Consider the following 7,388-nt stretch of genomic DNA (forward strand, 5'->3'; position numbering starts at 1 on the left):
CCGTACAGCTGAATAATACCCCGTACAGCTGAATAATACCCCATACAGCTGAATAATACCCCATACAGGTAAATAATACCCCGTACAGCTGAACAATTCTCCATACCCCGTACAGCTGAATAATACCCAGTACAGCTGAATATTACCCCGTACAGCTGAATAATACCCCGTACAGCTGAATAATACCCCGTACAGCTGAATAATACCCCGTACAGCTGAATAATACCCCATACAACTGATAATACCCCATACAGCTGAATAATACCCCATACAGCTGAATAATACCCCATACAGCTGAATAATACCCCGTACAGCTGAATAATACCCCATACAGGTGATTAATACCCCATACAGCTGAATAATACCCCGTAAAGCTGATTAATACCCCATACAGCTGAATAATACCCCGTACAGCTGAATAATACCCAGTACAGCTGAATAATACCCCGTAAAGCTGATTAATACCCCATACAGCTGAATAATACCCCATACAGCTGAGTAATACCCCGTACAGCTGAATAATACCCCATTCAGCTGAATAATACCCCGTACAGCTGAATAATACCCCCTTGTCATGTCCTGGCCAGTATAAGGTTAATTGGTATTGTAGTTTGGCCAGGACGTGGCAGAGGGTATTTGTTTTATGTGGTTCGGGGTGGTGTTTTGGAAAATAGGGTGTTTGATTTAGTGTTTCCGGGTTTTTGGTTTATGGTCTGTGTGTATGTATTTCTATGTGTTATCTAGTTAGTTGTATGTCTATGTTTGGTTAATTGGGGTGGACTTCCAATTGAAGGCAGCTGTGTGGTGTTGCCTTTGATTGGAAGTCCTATATTAGTTGGGTGTGTTTGTTTGTCTAATTGTGGGAGATTGTCTTTGGATTTGCTGTGTTGCCTTCAAGGCTGTCATTTTGTCGTTCGTTCTCTGTTGTTATTTTTGTGTTCATTTTGGATGCTGCGTTTTGGTCCATTTCTACCGACGACAACCGTGACAGAATCTCCCACCAAAAAAGGACCAAGCAGCGGAAGAAGGCTGGCGAGGTAAGGGAGACCGGGAGGCACCCCCAAGAATTATTTAGGGGGGGGCACAAGGGGAGTTTTGCGGGGCAAGAATGGAGCCCCAGGCCAGCTCCCCGCACTAGCATGGAGGTGCGTGTTCGCAATCTGGTACGCCCAGTACCAGCACCACGCACCAGGAGTCTAGTGTGTCAACCCAGCCTCGCCAGTCAACAGTCGTCGTCAGAGCTGCCCGCCAGTCAACAGTCGTCGTCAGAGCTGCCCGCCAGTCAACAGTCGTGGGAGCTGCCCGCCAGTCAACAGTCGTCAGAGCTGCCCGCCAGTCAACAGTCGTGGGAGCTGCCCGCCAGTCAACAGTCGTCGGAGCTGCCCGCCAGTCAACAGTCGTCGGAGCTGCCCGCCACTCAACAGTCGTCGGAGTTGCCCGCCAGTCAACAGTCGTCGGAGCTGCCCGCCAGTCAACAGTCGTCGGAGCTGCCCGCCAGTCAACAGTCGTCGGAGCTGCCCGCCAGTCAACAGTCGTCGGAGCTGCCCGCCAGTCAACAGTCGTCGGAGCTGCCCGCCAGTCAACAGTCGTCGGAGCTGCCCGCCAGTCAACAGTCGCCGGAGCTGCCCGCCAGTCAACAGTCGTCGGAGCTGCCAGACTGCGCTGAACTGCCGGAGTGGCCAGACTGCCCTGAACTGCCGGAGTGGCCAGACTGCCCTGAACTGCCGGAGTGGCCAGACTGCCCTGAACTGCCGGAGTGGCCAGACTGCCCTGAACTGCCGGAGTGGCCAGACTGCCCCGAGTTGCCGGACTGCCCTGACTGCCCCGAGTTGCCGGACTGCCCTGACTGCCCCGAGTTGCCGGACTGCCCAGACTGCCCCGAGTTGCCGGACTGCCCAGACTGCCCCGAGTTGCCGGACTGCCCAGACTGTCCCGAGTTGCCGGACTGCCCAGACTGTCCCGAGTTGCCGGACTGCCCAGACTGTCCCGAGTTGCCGGACTGCCCAGACTGTCCCGAGTTGCCGGACTGCCCAGACTGCCCCGAGTTGCCAGACTGCCCAGACTGCCCCGAGTTGCCAGACTGCCCCGACTGCCCCCCGGCGATGCCAGAGTGGCCCGACAGCCTGGAACGGCCGGAACCAGAGCCACCTCCAGATATAGGTGGGTTGGGGAGGGGGGGGTGTAGCACAGTGCCGTCGTTGACGGCAGCCACCCTCCCTTCCCTCCCTTTAGTAGAGGGGAATTTTGGTTTTGTTGTTTGGGGTTATTTTGTTAAGGTGCTTCCGGGGTTAGCACCTTTAAGGGGGGGGGTACTGATGGAATAAATGTTCAAAATGAACAACTTCATGCCTGCTGCGTTTTGGTCCATTTCTACCGACGACAACCGTGACACCCGTACAGCTGAATAATACTCCAAACAGCTGAATAATACCCCGTACAGCTGAATAATACCCCGTACCGCTGAATAATACCCCGTACAGCTGAATAATACCCCATACAGGTTATTAATACCCCATACAGCTGAATAATACCCCGTAAAGCTGATTAATACCCCATACAGCTGAATAATACCCCGTACAGCTGAATAATACCCAGTACAGCTGAATAATACCCCGTAAAGCTGATTAATACCCCGTACAGCTGAATAATACCCCGTACAGCTGAATAATACCCCGTACAGCTGAATAATACCCCGTACAGCTGAATAATACCCCGAACAGCTGAATAATACCGCGAACAGCTGAATAATACCCCGTACAGCTGAATAATACCCCGTACAGCTGAATAATACCCCGTACAGCTGAATAATACCCCGTACAGCTGAATAATACCCCGTACAGCTGAATAATACCCCGTACAGCTGAATAATACCCCGTACAGCTGAATAATACCCCGTACAGCTGAATAATAACCCATTCAGCTGAATAATAACCCATACAGCTAAATAATACCCCGTACAGCTGAACAATTCCCCATACCCCGTACAGCTGAATAATACCCCGTACAGCTGAATAATACCCCATACAGCTGAATAATACCCCGTACAGCTGAATTATACCTCGTACAGCTGAATAATACCCCGTACAGCTGAATAATACCCCGTACAGCTGAATAATACCACGTACAGCTGAATAATACCCCGTACAGCTGAATAATACCCCGTACAGCTGAATAATACCCCGTACAGCTGAATAATACCCCGTACAGCTGAATAATACCCCGTACAGCTGAATAATACCCCGTACAGCTGACTAATAACCCGTACAGCTGAATAATAACCCATACAGCTGAATAATACACCATACAGCTAAATAATACCCCGTACAGCTGAACAATTCACCATACCCCGTACAGCTGAATAATACCCCGTACAGCTGAATAATACCCGTACAGCTGAATAATACCCCGTACAGCTGAATAATACCCCATACAGCTGAATAATACCCCGTTTATACTAATAATACCCCATACAGCTGAATAATACCCTATTCAGCTGAATAATACCCCATACAGCTGAATAATACCCCGTACAGCTGAATAATACCCAATACAGCTGAATAATACCCCGTACAGCTGAATAATACCCCGTACAGCTTAATAATACCCCGTACAGCTGAATAATACCCCGTACAGCTGAATAATACCACGTACAGCTGAATAATACCACGTACAGCTGAATAATACCCCGTACAGCTGAATAATACCCCATTCAGCTGAATAATACCCCGTACAGCTGAATAATACCCCGTACAGCTGAATAATACCCCGTACAGCTGAATAATACCCCGTACAGCTGAATTATACCTCGTACAGCTGAATTATACCTCGTACAGCTGAATAATACCCCGTACAGCTGAATAATACCCCGTACAGCTGAATAATACCACGTACAGCTGAATAATACCACGTACAGCTGAATAATACCCCGTACAGCTGAATAATACCCCATTCAGCTGAATAATACCCCGTACAGCTGAATAATACCCCGTACAGCTTAATAATACCCCATACAGCTGAATAATACCCCATACAGCTAAATAATACCCCGTACAGCTGAACAATTCTCCATACCCCGTACAGCTGAATAATACCCAATACAGCTGAATATTACCCCGTACAGCTGAATAATACCCCGTACAGCTGAATAATACCCCGTACAGCTGAATAATACCCCATTCAGCTGAATAATACCCCGTACAGCTGAATAATACCCCGTACAGCTTAATAATACCCCATACAGCTGAATAATACCCCATACAGCTAAATAATACCCCGTACAGCTGAACAATTCTCCATACCCCGTACAGCTGAATAATACCCAATACAGCTGAATATTACCCCGTACAGCTGAATAATACCCCGTACAGCTGAATAATACCCCGTACAGCTGAATAATACCCCGTACAGCTGAATAATACCCCATACAACTGATAATAACCCATACAGCTGAATAATACCCCATACAGCTGAATAATACCCCATACAGCTGAATAATACCCCGTACAGCTGAATAATACCCCATACAGCTAAATAATACCCCGTACAGCTGAATAATACCCCGTACAGCTGAATAATACCCCGTACAGCTGAATAATACCCCGTACAGCTGAATAATACCCCGTACAGCTGAATAATACCCCGTACAGCTGAATAATACCCCGTACAGCTGAATAATAACCCATTCAGCTGAATAATAACCCATTCAGCTGAATAATAACCCATACAGCTAAATAATACCCCATACAGCTGAATAATACCCCATACAGCTAAATAATACCCCGTACAGCTGAACAATTCCCCATACCCCGTACAGCTGAATAATACCCCGTACAGCTGAATAATACCCCATACAGCTGAATAATACCCCGTACAGCTGAATTATACCTCGTACAGCTGAATAATACCCCGTACAGCTGAATAATACCCCGTACAGCTGAATAATACCACGTACAGCTGAATAATACCACGTACAGCTGAATAATAACCCATACAGCTGAATAATACACCATACAGCTAAATAATACCCCATACAGCTGAATAATACCCCATACAGCTGATTAATACCCCATACAGCTAAATAATACCCCGTACAGCTGAATAATACACCGTACAGCTTAATAATACCCCGTACAGCTGAATAATACCCCGTACAGCTGAATAATACCCCATACAGCTGAATAATACCCCGTTTATACTAATAATACCCCATACAGCTGAATAATACCCTATTCAGCTGAATAATACCCCATACAGCTGAATAATACCCCGTACAGCTGAATAATACCCAATACAGCTGAATAATACCCCGTACAGCTGAATAATACCCCGTACAGCTTAATAATACCCCGTACAGCTGAATAATACCCCGTACAGCTGAATAATAACCCATTCAGCTGAATAATAACCCATACAGCTGAATAATACCCCATACAGCTGAATAATACCCCATACAGCTAAATAATACCCCGTACAGCTGAATAATACCCAATACAGCTGAATAATACCCCGTACAGCTGAATAATACCCCGTACAGCTTAATAATACCCCGTACAGCTGAATAATACCCCGTACAGCTGAATAATAACCCATTCAGCTGAATAATAACCCATACAGCTGAATAATACCCCATACAGCTGAATAATACCCCATACAGCTAAATAATACCCCGTACAGCTGAACAATCTCCCATACCCCGTACAGCTGAATAATACCCCGTACAGCTGAATAATACCCCATACAGCTGAATAATACCCCGTACAGCTGAATTATACCTCGTACAGCTGAATAATACCCCGTACAGCTGAATAATAACCCGTACAGCTGAATAATACCACGTACAGCTGAATAATACCCCATACAGCTGAATAATACCCCATTCAGCTGAATAATACCCCATACAGCTGAATAATACCCCGTACAGCTGAATAATACCCCGTACAGCTGAATAATACCCCGTACAGCTGAATAATACCCCATACAGCTGAATAATACCCCATACAGCTAAATAATACCCCGTACAGCTGAACAATTCACCATACCCCGTACAGCTGAATAATACCCCATAGAGCTGAATAATACCCCATAGAGCTGAATAATACCCCGAACAGCTGAATAATACCCAATACAGCTGAATATTACCCCGTACAGCTGAATAATACCCCATACAGCTGAATAATACCCCATTCAGCTGAATAATACCCCATTCAGCTGAATAATACCCCGTACAGCTGAATAATACCCCGTACAGCTGAATAATACCCCATACAGCTGAATAATACCCCGTACAGCTGAATAATACCCCGTACAGCTGAATAATACCCAATACAGCTGAATATTACCCCGTACAGCTGAATAATACCCCGTACAGCTGAATAATACCCCGTACAGCTGAATAATACCCCGTACAGCTGAATACTACCCCGTACAGCTGAATAATACCCCATACAGCTGAATAATACCCCATTCACCTAAATAAAACCACATTCAGCTGAGTGCACAAAACATTAAGAACAGCTTCAATTCGTCGGGGCATGGACTCTACAAGGTGTCAAAAGCTTTCCACAGGGATGCTTGCCTATGTTGACTCCAATTCTTCCCACAGTTGTGTCAAGTTGGCTGGATGTCCTTTGGGTGGTGGACCATTCTTGATACACACGGGGAACTGTTGAGCGTGAAAAACCCAGCTGCGTCGCAGTTCGTGACACAAACTGTTGCGGTTTAAGATGAGGTAGGATGATCTTTTTGTTCTCTCTGCCAGAACGCATCACAGAGAAGTCGATAGACCATGAATAAAAAGGTACAGATAGACTGAACTTTACCTGCTGTGTACACGGTGTAGGGAGAGACGGTAGGAGCTTCACTCGCTGTCTAAAATCCAAACTTTACCGCAACACAAACCTTGGACGTAGCGGTGTTTCGGGTTCAGTTATTTTCAAAAAATAAAATATTTTCGGTATCATCTGATCTCACCACTTGGTAAAGAACCAACAGTGCAGCTCGCTGGAGCCCAGACACGACTGATGCCGTCTGTTTCTCTGATTGGTGTGTTTCAGCGCGCGCTCTAACAGCCCCCTTTCCTCTCACTCTCTCTCTCTGTCTGTCTCTCTCTCTGTCTGTCTCTGTCTCTCTGTCTCTGTCTCTGTCTCTCTCTGTCTGTCTCTGTCTCTCTCTGTCTCTCTGTCTGTCTGTCTGTCTGTCTGTCTGTCTGTCTCTCTCTGTCTGTCTCTCTCTCTCTCTGTCCTCTCTCTGTTTCTGTCTCTGTCTCTCTCTCTCTGTCTGTCTCTGTCTCTCTCTCTGTCTGTCTCTGTCTCTGTCTCTCTCTCTCTGTCTGTCTGTCTGTCTGTCTGTCTGTCTGTCTGTCTGTCTGTCTGTCTGTCTGTCTGTCTGTC

The 7,388-nt window shown here is 46.7% G+C and overlaps 1 protein-coding gene across 1 annotated transcript in view; it reads right to left on the reverse strand.

Moving 5' to 3' along the window:
• LOC106572974 (caM kinase-like vesicle-associated protein) overlaps nucleotides 1-7,042 on the reverse strand; it is a 124,951-nt gene extending 117,909 nt beyond the window's left edge. Inside the window, exon 1 of the mRNA XM_045696564.1 lies at nucleotides 6,819-7,042. The gene's annotated coding sequence lies outside the window, so the exon portion shown is untranslated. The remainder of the gene's footprint in view (nucleotides 1-6,818) is intronic.
• Between the last annotated feature and the right edge of the window lie 346 nt (nucleotides 7,043-7,388).

The sequence above is a fragment of the Salmo salar genome, chromosome ssa15 (assembly GCF_905237065.1).
Source record: "Salmo salar chromosome ssa15, Ssal_v3.1, whole genome shotgun sequence".
Lineage (NCBI taxonomy): Eukaryota > Metazoa > Chordata > Actinopteri > Salmoniformes > Salmonidae > Salmo > Salmo salar.